The sequence below is a fragment of the Solenopsis invicta genome, chromosome 6 (genome assembly GCF_016802725.1).
Source record: "Solenopsis invicta isolate M01_SB chromosome 6, UNIL_Sinv_3.0, whole genome shotgun sequence".
Classification (NCBI taxonomy): domain Eukaryota; kingdom Metazoa; phylum Arthropoda; class Insecta; order Hymenoptera; family Formicidae; genus Solenopsis; species Solenopsis invicta.
The window spans coordinates 3000330-3015347 of record NC_052669.1 but is presented as its reverse complement, the minus strand read 5'-3'; the positions used below and the strand labels follow the sequence as shown (position 1 = coordinate 3015347).

The 15018-nt window shown below is 34.3% G+C and overlaps 1 protein-coding gene and 1 long non-coding RNA gene across 12 annotated transcripts in view; both read right to left on the bottom strand.

Annotated features, from left to right (window-relative positions):
* Positions 1 to 15018, bottom strand: part of LOC105193883 (peripheral plasma membrane protein CASK) — a 196950-nt gene that overhangs the window by 95173 nt on the left and 86759 nt on the right. The gene's annotated exons all lie outside the window — the stretch shown is intronic.
* Positions 118 to 14414, bottom strand: LOC120358000. The gene is made up of 2 exons (XR_005574972.1): positions 2828 to 14414; positions 118 to 2770 (listed from the first exon to the last, which is right to left on the bottom strand). It is a non-coding gene; the product is annotated as an uncharacterized LOC120358000 (long non-coding RNA).

The window sequence follows — 15018 nt, the reverse complement described above, 5'->3', positions numbered from 1 at the left end:
CCTTCCCTGTCCTCACACGCCACGCCCAACAAACGGGAAAATATCCCCGTTTCATTTTCCAATATCGAAGCGAGAAGCGTGTATCGCGCGTCTCTATCGGAAGCGCAACTCGCCATCGAGCGTCTTTTCGAGTTGATAGATAGAATCTGAGGCCACGGGAAGGCGAAGAAAATCGAAGCCTTCCAGACCCCACGACCAGATCGCCCCGCAATCCGAGCAATTTCGTGGTTTACGTATCGGTGTGCCGCGTGTCGTAGCCAGAAGCGATATAGCGCGACAAAATACTCAAGTACGTCCCTTTCACGTCCGTTACAGGCGACAGCGTCGCGGTATCCTTCTCTGCTTCCCTCTTTCTCTATAAGCCGAGGGATTATAAAGACTACATACATACTGGGCTATAGCTAGCACCTAAGTCCCGCAATACTAACACACCTTTCACCCTATCCCGCGACTCTCCACAGCCGCCTCCTGCACCTTTCCCATGTTTCGCGTCGGTGCTGGTTGCACGCTGCTTCCTAAGACAATAGCCTAATAGTGATTTATTTAATTGCACTTGCAAGATGGAGGTGTGCAACTTCAATTATGGAAATAAATGCAAAGTACTTCCTGCCGTTTGTTGATAATCCTAGACCGGAAGAACCCGGAAATTAAAACTTCTCGGGATACATAAAAAAACTCTTACTCATATTCTTATATTCCCGAAATATAATAATTTAAATAAGTTTAAGAAGGTAGTTAACGAAAACTAAATTCTTTCCTTACTCTATGTTGAAAACGTAATATTAAATCCTTACTAATCTCCCAAATCATTTTCCGTCTAATTAAAATTTAACAGAAAAATGACAGATCGTTATTCGTTCCATTTCCGTACTCTCGACATAATTCATTAACCTAAATAGATAACTCCATGATTGATAACATCTTTGATATTAAAACATTTATTATCCTCTCTTTCCTGTTATAGTTTCTTCGAATGCGCGACTGTAATTCTCGATAGTAGTTTCCCGATTTCTGGCACGTACGAATCGAGCCTCGCCTCACGTTTCGGGCAATTTTATCAATTTTCCACGTGTCAAAGTGCCAAAACCATGTCACGCGAAAGTGGAAACGCGAGTACTATCTCCTTTGATATACCTCAGGAGATCGTCTTTGAAGTTTTTGACTAGGCAACTCGTACCGTCCAAAGTACACTAACTTTGCAAAATTGTCAGTTAACATTAACCGTCCTAGATACAAGTCCAAGACACGTCGTGTGGATAGTTCAAGAATGATGGTACTTTTTGACTTTCAAAATTGCGAAATCCATTAGCCGGCACCTATCATAAACGTTCAATAATTTTAAAAGCAAGAGAAGGTTCCTTACATCTTTCGATTTTACTGTGAAAAAGCTAACTTGCAGAATCTTGATTACTTTTTATTAAGGAAAAGGATAACTAACGCATAATTGAAAGATTGAGATGGAATAACTTCCATATAATTGCTTTTAATACCATTATTTTTAACTGACATTATTAATTTCTCAATTTTCAATTTTAAAATATAGGCAATTATAGTGTGTTGTAATTATATTACCGCACATGTTGATATATGTACATATACAATCACTATTTGTTCTCTCCGGCAGAATGTCCGAATGCGACCTATGAAACTCTGTATCATAGATTCTCGATGCTTCATCGTGAGAACGGTTTTGTTATCACGGAAGAGAAATCAGGCACTCAAGCATGCATCGAAACGAAAGTAAAGGGGTAGCTGCCCATTCTCGAACCGACGGCGACAAATGCTGCAAAACGTAGGAGCTAGTCGCCATCAATCTGCACCGAACATTACTAAATCAAGCGTAGGAGGCACCTTCCATCGAAACCGTTCTAATCTCGTTTCATTAATTAACCATATGCAAACAAATTAAACTATATATTTTTCGGGATCATATTTTCGGAAATTACTTTTCAAGAATAAGTATTAATTTTATCGCTAACAAGAAATTTGAAATCGTTGAACTCAAATTTCTTATTACAAATAATTTAAAATCGTTTTATTAAAATACGAAATTAAATAAGAAAGGATTCCATAAGTAAGAAAATTTCTTAAGTACTTGCACATTTTGTTATATGAATAAATACAATTATAGCAATTACTGTACTAAAAAAATTTAGATATTTTTAAAACCTGATATATCAACTATTCCTCGCAATGCTAAGTTATAATATAATAGATTATAAATATAGATTATAGAAATTGTTTTATCGTAATAAGGTGCTGATAAAACAGAATTGTACTATCATTAGTTTAGATCTATGTGAAGAAACCATACATACACGTATACGTATAATGTATTTGAAACATATTTTATACATAAAGTTTAGTCTGTCCAGCAGCAGTCAGATGACTGCGGTCGAGAAACTCTGATAAGTTTCAACAGTGTAACTAAAAGCTGTACAATTTTAACTCCGGAATTTGATACCCAGGTACGCGAAATTTGTGTGCCCCTAAAGTTTCGGACGGATAAAATTTATCAGAGACATAATTTCCGCCGTGATAGCGCGAATGTCGTCACCAAGGCTTTTAATTAGGGATCATGCCCTTGAAATGATTACGTGAACTTCCTGGTGCCAAATTTACCCTACGGAGGATATGCAAAAGGATATATATACACACACACACACACACACACACACATACACACACATTTATACGAGATTGTATCTTGTCTCGTATCTTCTGTATAAAACGATATGCAAAATGTTTTGAGTGATAAAATTGAATAAACCTACCTAAAATTGTACATTAATATAAAAAAAATTTCTAGTTTCATTTGTCAATAAACTTTTTATAAGTGCAGAATATTGCGTTTCTTGAAACCCACTTTTTAGAAATTGCGATAGAACTTTTGTAACAACTTTTATTCCGTAAAAAATCAAATGCCTCATGTAAAATATCACATATATGTGATTTACACAATATGTAAAATTGAATTGCATTTATTATTTTAAAATAACAAGCAACTTAATGACGATTTGCATCAAATTTTCGGCTTCATTATGCGTACCGTAATGAGCGAATGCGACGCCGTAACATATTGCGATATGTACGATTTCACTAACCATTTGCAGGCAGCCTGCGTATCTTAACTAACGCGTGTTCTGTCCATGAATACATATGCCAGCATGCAGTGCAGATAAGATGACGGCTGCATAAACCCTCCAATAATCGCGCAAATTTCCGAGACCGGATGGCTTTGTGCATAATTCGTCGATGTTGCGCCTCGCGCCTACCTGTCACGACGATCTTGGTAACATTAATGCTCCGTTAGAGCGTAATAAATCGGTTTCGGATTAACGTTTCAGTTATACATTCTCGACATAACTTGCACTCGACGATTTATACAATCTACGTAAAAAAAAAAACTTTTTACAAAAATAACAAACGTTTTAAACTCACGTGTATTGTAAGTAAAGTCGGAATAACTTGAAACTTATAAAAAATAAAAATAAAAATATAGGATTTACTGCCGCATATAATATAAAAAAATAACAAGCGCAATATTGCCCCAGTTAGAAACTCGTAAGCCGAAATGTTTCATTTTATGATTTATCAGTTTATCTTGTAATCAGAAAGTATGAATTAAATCTACCATTTTATTAACCAATGTATTAACCAATTATATAATTTCTTTCCAAAAGTATTTATGGGATTGTATACAAAAGCAGAACAAAAATCTAATAGAGAACTGGTGGAAGATTCCGATATATTACGAAATATATAGTCGTAATTTTGCAACTATTAAATTCACATTGTTTTCTGTGAATAAAAGATGACTTCTTTGCGCAAAATTGTTAAAGCACATACAACTCTAGAGAATGAACAATTACTGCAAGCGGAAGATTCGGTAAGCGTAACGGTAAAACTAGTTAAATAAACTGGAGCACTGACCGAAAATGTCAACATTGTGATTTGACTGTGACTCCCTAACTTGTTCACGTGCGAAAATCAACAAAGGTAAATAAGTGTGAAGAGAATACCAAGCAGGTGCAAACGAAATTGTTGATGGAAGAAAAGGGAGTGACGATTCGGAAAGCGAAGCATTAAACGTTATTGCTCAAGCGATATTCTCAAGCGAATATTTTACATTGTATAACAACAAATATAAGAAAATTCTTTTTTTAATTTAAAATTGTAAAAAACTTAGGAAAACTTTTCTTTCTCTCTCTTCCTTTTCAATCTCTATTCAAGAGATTTATTTCTTTTGAGATAATTACCGCAAGGATGTGACACTTCTAACGATAGAAATTTTAGTGATAAATGTTTCTTAAACTTATCCAGCACTGGAATCCGTAGTTGTAGAATTATCTCATCTTGGAAATAAATTTAGTTCGTGCGTTAACTTCAGAAAATGGAAAATCGCTACTTTAGAATTTGTCAAGTGTGCATCGAATATCTACAAGGTTTCTAAAAGGAATGTCATTTCCAATTCTTTACTACCTTGATTCTATTAATTTCGAAATTTCTTTAACAAATTAAAACATAAAAAATAAAACATAACATAATTGCGAGACACGATATGTCTTTTTTCACTACAAAGGCAAATACTCGCAATCTATCCCATCCCGTTTTTAAATAATCTGGCTCGCAATCGTACATTGTTAGATGGATGATCTAATCAATCGCAAGAGCTGCGCTGCGTGTTGCTCGTCTTATTCCAACTATTCTACGTCAGACTGTTGTTCCAAAATCCGGCATCACGCGCCAGCGAAATGCAACACAGCTCGTCGTATCTGAATTAATACCTAACAACGAACTCAATGTCGAACTTTATTAATTTCGAGAAGCGCGAGGTTCGTCATTGAGCGCGGCAACCCATTGCAAATGCGCCATACGTACATACGTACGTACGTACGTACGTACGTACGTAGGTACGTACGTCGTTAACGATTTTCTGTCAATTTCGACATTAACGGTCTGCGTCGATGCGCTGGGTATGAACGTAACCATAGATGGTACGATGGAAATCTTCGCTACGGCCCTATCGATTTAGGCAATTAACGAGAATAACATGCATTTGGTGTTATCGATCGATTTACACACCCGACGTTGGATTTCAACAGCGCGAATTATACACGCACCGCACGCACTTTGCCGTGCCCGGGGAGGCGAGCATATACATCGTCTCTGAAATATGCACGCGATAGCACACCTGTGTTGCGCGCAGTTTAATTGCATTGTGACCCGCCGGAGTATTGCACCTTCAAACTATCGCGACGGGCATCTCTCTGCAAGGACAATCATCATACCTTACTTACGACTGATTATGCATAAGGAAATTCTGATGTATTCTTGCGTTTTGCTTAAACTTCTAGAATTCCGTTTGCCCTGAATATCTTAATTAGAATGGAGAACGGCCGTGTACCACCAAGTTGGTTGAAATTTCTGCCGAATAATTTACCTTCGGCTGCGGTTTATCGGAGGCGCGTATATTTTGAATACACAATTGCACGAGAGATAGGACTGATTCAAGCTACAATATGATAATCACTCTGTTTACCATACAAGTGATAACTCTTAACAGAAACGTTAAATCGATTTTTATTTTATAAATAAATAAAATTTTTAAAACTATACGTGCGCTAAATTTAAATTATTTTAATGTATATATTCTTGTAATTTTATATAATTAAATATTTGCTCAAGGATAATTTTGCATAAATTGAAATTTGCAAATTGAAATTTTGGAATCATTTAATGTTGAAAAAAAAATCAAAGGCTTTTTAAAAATATTAAAACGAGTTACCCTTTTCAATCGGGTAGAGAATTAAAAAATTCGCATATCTATATGATGTAAAAACAGACAAACTAATAGCAATGTGCTTTCAGATATATTACAGTTTCTTGCAATAATAGTTTTTAACTTCTTATTTTATAACATAGATAAAGAAAATTAAAAAGAATCTTCATCAGGTATAAATGTATTTAACGGAAATTAATTCTGTTAAAGAAAATTCTAACAAAGACGAATAAAGACACAAAAAGAAAAACTACTCTTAAAAAGAAAACTGTCGTCGTCATTATTTGACCCATTTCCATTTTATGAGTAACTCTTTCCCAATTAACCTATCCCATCCCACTAAGTAATTCGCTTCAGAGAGCATATTTTGTAGTCCTTCGGCGCTCCAGACTCCTAAAATCCGTCCTACATTTATACTGATTAAACAATTAAAGGGCTGTCAAATTCACACGGTACACTTTCCAAATTTTCAAGTTCTTTCACGTTGTTACATATATTCCAGTTTTTCAGATACCGTCGAACTGGGTCATACACTTTTTCTATGTACAGATCACTATAATCGGTTTTGCCGTTTAATCGGAATGAACGATACATCATACACACGCATTTGCACGCATGTATGACCTTTTATATATACGACACGTGGGAATCCGAACACTATTTTGATACCACAAATAGAATTTTGGAGATAACTACCTTTTATACTTTTTACGAATCTAAATATACGAAGCAGAATTCGACCATACACGAAAATTGAATATCAACGAGAAATTCATTTTTATTGTCATTATAGTATACACGTGCATAAAACAACTTGAAACAAAGAACTTAAAAAATGCGTTACCCGAGTAAATTTAAAATCACAATCGCTTGATTACTGTTCCTATCCGTTCCGAAAACTCGTGCGTTTCTAGATATGTAAATTTGTTTTTCGAAATGGCATAATCTGTATATCTGTATATAAGACGTCACAAACATCGATGTAACGACGCGTCAGCAACTAATCGAGTCATCCGCTCTCATCGATTAAGCCATATTCAATATCGGTTAACGTTCGTGGCACCATCCATATCGTTAATGACCCCCAAGGGTAGTAATGACTACCCCTGATATCGATTAATCATTTAGTGAAAGATTAAAGGATTCAATACTGCATAAAAACCTATAGGTTGAATTGTCACGTACAATCTGTTCGACAGATAAAGTAAATCGGTTAACAAGTATGAAAAAAAAAGACAGATCCCTTCTCAAGAACATTTCGTTATTCACGCAAAAGTCAAAAGAGTCAAATAAAAAATTAACTCTCTATGTGGTACAAAAAGTGAAGATTCTAATCTGGGATAGCATTTTTAATTTTACTTCAGGAAAGTTTCGCTCATCTTTTTTCGTTTAACGCGTTATACAGCAAGTTTCATTATACAGAATTTAATATTCTTAATCAAAAGAAGAGATAAAGTCTTCCATAATATATGCAATATATATATATATATATATATATATATATATATCCATTTACTTATATATTTTACGGGCGTGTTACGTCACGTTGTTATTACGTGCAAAATTATTAAATCGAATTAAACATATTATTTCGTATAATAAACTAAAGAGTGTTAATTTAAGACTCGACGTTGATTTGAGAGAGAGAGAGAGAGAGAGAGAATTCTAAAAGTAAAATCCCGCTTTTTAGCATATTCACTACAATACTTGGCGCAACGTTTAGTGTATACGTTGCAGGGATAAATATCTAGACACCCTATTCAGCCTGATGCATAAGGTTAAATATTTACCGAAAAGTAATGAGGCACTGAGGTATCATAGAGAAAGTTGTGAAGTGAATGTGCTAGTCGATGTGATGAAAACGTGGAAAGTTCCGCAGCCTTTACGTCGTGGGCTTTTTACCTGACAGTTTGGACGCATATATTCGTACATGGCGAACGCGGTTGAAAGAACGGAAAAGAAAAACAGAAGAGTCTGTGGCAAGCGCGCGACGTTTACGCAGAGTGGCGTGGAGTGGTTCTGAAGGGAACCACTTTTGCTCTGCACGATGCTAATATATTCCATTGAAGCCGACCAGACAGACTGGTAACCCAACAACAGCTCTCCCCCGTGTTTTGAATAATGAACGAATTCTGCCAACGCACTCATCGATTTGCTATCGTTCGCCGCCAGTCAAATTGTCCCGGCCGCACTATTTAAAATGCTAAAGATGCGGCTGGCCTCGGACAAACGGCGAATTTGCGCAGGGCGATGAGATTTATGCATCTGATTCACGTCATAAATCTTTCGAGGGAAATGAAAAGCGCGGTGCCGCGCCATGCCGCGTCGCGTCGCGTCGCGTCGCCACCGAGATATCCGTCTGAGAATTGAAATGGTTGCGGGCGTTGCCGGGCATCAGCCTTTCCAGTCTGAACGTGATAACTGATCTACGATACCCCACGAATCATTCATATCGCGCCGTCACCTCCATCTACACTAGGACTACGACAGGAAGAAATAAAAATTTGTACACAAAATTGATACGAACGTTTGCGCTCGCTGGCTCTTCGCGAGATGATGATTTTTAATGCGACGCTGATGAGATGAAACTTTATCTAAGTTACCAAGATGCGTCAAATCTTTGAATGGAACAACGTCGCTTTGTACGACCGCGATTAAGATGAACACGCTCATTATTGTAGTAACATGTACGCGAGTTATCGGCATTATATGGCCTATGGAATGCGTCATCGCGCGGTTTCACAATGTTACTGCGTTATAAACGCGAAGGCTGCTTTTTCATTGTCGAGAATAGAAAACGCGCGTCGTAGTCGCTCGCACACACGATGCGACTGAAATATAAATTTCGCACTTCCACCGCGCCGCAACGGTAATAATGCTCCAACGCAGGTGCGATCCATTTTTTTGATGATCTATATGACGCACGTAAATTTATGATTTCCGTGGAAATGTCACATAAATCGAGGAATACAGCGTGGGCCGTATGACGCACCCCGCGGCGCTTCTGTTTATTCGATACTCCTTTTCGGAATGCATTGAACGTTTTGCAGTATGATTGTAACAAAGAGCTGCAAACAGATATTTTATTATACTATACATTTAACATTCCGAGTCAAAATTTTAGTTTCATTTTGATCAAAAGATCTATTGAGCTTCCACCGTGAGCCTCAAAATGGCAAATTTAACGGAAAATTTCCCACATTGAAGTTCAAAAGAGGTTTTCGACCTCTTAAAACCTCTTTAAACCCTCTACAAAAACCGTAATAGATTCGATCAATTCCAAAAAGGTCCATTTGAGAGTTTAAGGCTTAAGGTATCAAAAAAGATCTATTTAAGGGCCCAAAGCATCAAAATAAGGGTAAAAAAAAAGTAAAAAATAGGATTAAAATTTCGACTCGAGATGTTTAAAAATTTTTAAGTTACTTGCAAATTAAGTATTTTAGTACGTATATATGCAAATAATCTTTAAAAAAAAAACAATTCTTTAATAAATCTCTCCCAACTTTAAAGCAAATAGACCAAAGTAAAAGTGAAACTGATGTAAAAACAGTCCTTTACGATGAAGAAAATGGAAGTGGAAAGAGGAATATAAAACGAAAGTTTCTAAGAACCGCCATTTGCATCCTTAATGCTTTGACTTACGGAACTATCGATCATGACGTTCATATCTTTCGCGAACGTCATTAAATTGATTTCCACGACCATAACAACGTAGTTTTTCATAATCGAAATAGAAGCGTGGCTCAAAGATCGCTATTTAACATGTTTATCGATTATGGAAATACGAGTTTCGGATTTCTGAGAAACGAGTGCCGTCGCGGGTGTGGCAAACGCATTAACCAAATTGTGCATTCTCGAGAGACGATCAGATGCAGATTGAAGGAAATACACGTGAAATACAACGAAGGAAATCACCATAATTGTGCGCTCGTTGCATCGAGCGTCGCAACTTAAGTCACGCCGTGATATATAACGACGCTTAACCCCTACTGTCGCGCGATTTGCAAAAACAATTCCGGAATTATTGCACTGCACACTATTTTTATTTCTCTGAAGAATAAAATTCTCTCGTAAAAGAATATCTCGTGTTTGAATATAAGTCATTACATCCACGCCATAATGACAGTAAAGTCACAATAAAGCAGCGCTGAATCAGCGCATAGTTTTCTCAGACTGAATTTAAACATCGATTTCCTCTTCTGACCTTTACTTTTCCAATACGTATCTTTGACCTAATTTTTTCTAACGTGCGTTATTTGATGTCGCTACCGGTATTTAAGAGTGACAAAATTTCCTGCTTTTCATTACCCCTCATATAAATTCCCTACAGAAATCAGTTGATTATCTATTGCAGAAACCACAATGCGTATAAAATGTCATAGGGGAGTTTGTAAATATATTTGTTAATCCAAAGCATGCCATTTTGCTTATTATTCATTTCAATGCTTCAAACCACATATCGTATATAAAGAAGGCGGCGTAATGTAATATGTCCATTATTAGGGGACGAATAGAATGATTAGTTATGAAATCATTTATTTAGTAGCTCATTATGCAATGACGATAATGTAGTAAAGCCGAGTACAAGCCGACGTTTATTATAAGATATTTTTACTTTAAACATTTCGACATTAAAAAAAAATACATTTTAACATTTAATTACACACACTTCCTCATTCTTTTTAAACTTGAGCGTAGTACACACGAATATATATGTATATAAGTGTTCGTTCATTTATTAATATTTTATTTGACTGTGCATGTTTCGAGTTATGCAAAGTTAAATAATAGCAATGGAATTTTGTTAATACAGTTCCTTAAAGCTGCTCAACAAGTCTAATATGATCTTTTTTCATATCAAAGTAATTATTCGATAAGATTATTGTAGTTATTGCTAATCTATAGTTTACGTTATGTGTATTATAGATTTTCAATACTACAGTCTATATACAGAATAAGTTACGTGTACCTATATATTCGTATATATTTTGTAATACTTTTTCTTTAAATAAATAGATACTTTTATAACAGAACACAATATTTTGTTAAACAAAATCAACTTTTAAATCTATTTTCGTGAAAAGAGTTACCACTTCTGTTTCTTTTCGATCCATTATATAGTGTCGTCACATTTTTATAAATAGCATCCCAAATAATAAATATTTTATAATTTTGAATCTAGAATCAATTGAACGACTCAGTGACTAATATAATCGTCTTCAAGTTAAAATAATGATTATTAATAAAGTTATTATACAAAATATAAACGGAGAGGAACAGAAGATCGTAACATGATATTCTCCATTATAAAATTAACAAAAATATATGAATAATTTCTAAAAAAATAAAATAAAATTGTTTTATGTAAGTTATTGTAAAATTTTCAAAACCATTTTGATTATAGGCATACAACTATTTGTAATGTATTTGTCTATTATTGAAAACAATAGTTGCATAAAATAACTGCCGTATCAATGTGAATGGAACATTGTGAAAAATAAAAATTTGTTAAAAAATAACTGGATATATTTTTAACAAATACGTTTATCTGCGAGGCCAATCATTCATGCGTATGCAGTAACGAATAAAGAAGGAGATGGCAGTTGAATTACAATTTAGAATTCTATCCATACCACGACAAGAACAATCTTCCAGTAGGAGGATCTCGTTTACCTCCGAACTGCATTCAAGTTCGAAGGATATTCTATTGTTCAATAGAACAACGTTCGATGTGTACGGAAACAGTTAGTCCGTTTAGACAATAATTAGTCCTCAAGGGAAAACTACGATGGACGAAGGCAAGTGCTTAATTGCTGCCTTCGGTACCCTTAGCCGCGGAGATAGATTCATCGTTTAGTAACATAACGAGAAAGTGAGACAGAGGTAAAAGGTAGAATCTCATTGACCTTACACGTTTACCCACTCTGTTCAATCCCTTCACGCCGTAACGTACGTTTACATAATGAACGAGATTACAATCTAACACGAGTGGGCGGAACATGTCCGAAAAGAGATTATCTAACGTACGTTAGTAAAGTAATTAGTTGAAATAAACTTTCTGAAGAGTAACTTTTCTCGTTATGACATTTAGCGAGTTAAATACATTTGCGGTAGTAGATAAAAATATTTGCAGTAGTTACATAAATAACGTATAGGTGAAACGTGGGACCCATAATATTGAGAAAAATATGTAAAATGTTATGAATGAAAACGTAACATTTTATACCTTTTTCCTCAGTGTTACGAGTCCCAATTGCTATGGCAATTAATGGTCTTCAATTTTTCGGATAAAAAAGTTCATTGTATATTTTTTTTAAATGATATATAGGAGTTTACACAATTTTCTGCATAATAATAAAACTATGTACACACATATATAATAGCTTTTTATTCAGAAAACAAGACATTAAGCAGCTATAAGCCACAATCGTAGCTTCAATGGAATGTATTAAAGATTAGTTGCCACTATTGAATTAACACAAGGTAGAATTAATTTCTGGGTTCGACGACGATCCGACGACGAGCGTATTAAAATTGTTACAGATATTATTCCTGTGATATCAATCAGACTTCCATGTATTCTCGATAAAATAACTGAGAATAGTTAAAATATCATAATTTTTTAAGAGAGAACATTTCAATTTAATAGCTCTACTTTCTGTTATTTAGATCAAATATTCGTATTATATAAATGTTTAGAATACATACGGAAATTCAATTTATACCATAAATAAGAAATTTAGAAATTAAGCTGCATACTACCCGTAAGAAGAGTGTAAGAAATTTGAAATATAAAAATTATATTTTATATTTCTTATCTCGGCTAAAGCAATCCAGAGAATGACGACTTTCGACAGTTCCAATACAGAAACTTGTTTAAAAACAGAACGAGTATATTTCAAATAGTCAAGAAAAATTTTACCCGCGTTTCTACGCATAAAGTGTCAAAAGTTATACATTTACGTACAAAATGGAATAAATCAAAATTTTCTACGAAAGGTTCACATGAAAGACCTTACTCTTCTAAAAGATTATATTCATTTCATGAAGTAATGTGTACAAATGTATATAACACGCACATTTTAAAATATATAAAAAAAATCATTTATAGCCACTGTTTATAAAGTACATAATAAAAAAAAAAAAACATTTATAATCGCATATATTATACTTGACAGAGAAAGAGAAGACAATTCTCCAACTGAACCTTCACAAATAATAAACAGTATAATTTTGTAGACGCAGAGTAAAAAATATCAGGTTTCTCTTAAATGCAATACCCTTGTTAGTAAGAAAGCTCGTGTTTTATATTACATCAGAATAATAGTTTTATTTACTTGTGTGTGAACAAACAAGCACACGTTGTCCCAAAGGTACGTACTAGAATACTGAAATGAACAAGAGAGCGTAAGATAAACATACTGCAGGCACTTTATCCACGAATTGAGTGCAATTTTATGCCGAGTAATTCAAAAAATACATCTTAAATAATCATGTTAGACTTATAAGATAAATAAAACGTTCAATTCCATTTTGGTCTGTATCTCTTACTTTTCATTATTGTGTCTCTTGTACATACAAACTCGTAAAGTGAGAACATACAAAAGTTGTTTATACACTGGTCATCGTGAAAAATGCGAATCTGCGACGTTAAGTAAAATTTCCAGACGCAAACTATTCTCTGAAGTCGGTGCCATACGTCTCGAGTCTTCGAAGCAAACGTTCAGAATTTCGACGCGTGAAAAGTTTTTGAATTGAATATACGAACGTAGCTCGCGCTTTCTTATCGTATGAACGCCGCAAGAAGAGAAAAGTTCCGGAAACGGGGAAGCATTATTGAGGCATCGGCGAGTAATGCCTGAAAGTTGATACTTCTAGCGCTCGAAGACCGAAAATTTGCAGGTGAATCCGCGGTAAGATTTTCGTTTCACGCTTTACCGAGATCGTCATCTTGCACCCGCGAATACGGCGAACTTTCATAAGTTGAGCATACGATGCATATTTAAATTGATCCCGGATGTATTCGGAGCGTAATGCGAGGACGTTTCAGCATACACATACGTTCGAAAATTTCTTTATGATAAAAAATGTGTGCAAGAGTAGCAACGAATGCTTACGCAAATGAAAGTCGGCCATCGATCAGACATACATCTGAAAAAAATTATCAATAAATCGCAAAGATAAATTATCCTATGGATAATTATATCCATCTAGTAAATGCAGATATTTTATACAAATATCATCTTTTTCATTAATTAATAAATCCTGGCCATTATTTGAGTTTAATTTCATTAAAATATTTTTCAAAAAATTAAAAATGGGTACTGAAATGTACTGGTCTTCTAAAATACGTCACCTAAAATCATACCTCTAATTAATGTTTGTTTTTATTTTTACTTAATATAAACAGTATTTATTAACAAAAATATGAATCAAATGAGAAATAAATAGTGGAGAAAATTTAATAAATTATATCTTGTTTTGTGCGTGCTAACAACATTTTTAGCAAATCAAGTACAACTGATGTTAATTTTTAATTAAATTAATCACGCAATTTCATATTAAATTTTTGTATTTTTATAAAACACGTTTTATTGTAGAATATTTTACATTTAATGCATACGCATATTGGCAGTTATTATAAAAAGTAAATCGATGTTTTTAAATAATATAATGAGTGACCTAAATTGTACCATTACAAATTTTATTACAATAAATATACAAAAAAAGAATTAGTATCAAATTAATAATCATATTCTCATATACAAGCGAGAATATAAAATTCTTGAAAGAATTTGATAATCTTAAACACACATAATTTGCTTACACAAAGTGTTAAATATTGTAATATTAGGTACAGAAACATTAAGCTATAATTTTCAACGTTTATTTGCGTAAAAATATAGAAAAAAAAAACTTGAATTACGTATTCGGCAACTTTTTCCAACATTAAATTGGTTATGTCATACGAAATGATGTTTCATATAAATAATACAGCAATGTTGGCCTTTTTTTTGGAAGAATTACATATGCTAAAAGTATGAAACAGTCAGTCGTAAAGAAAACATGCTACAAGAAAGATAAATGAAACGAATTGTTGCGAGGTGTAGCATGCTCGTAAATCAAACAACAGTTCCCTGATGGATCGCCTTTGGTGACCTTTATGTTCTTTTTTATTCCTCGTATCTCTCTTTCCTTCCCATCACCGAAATCTGGTTTGCACAGTTTGCCATAAT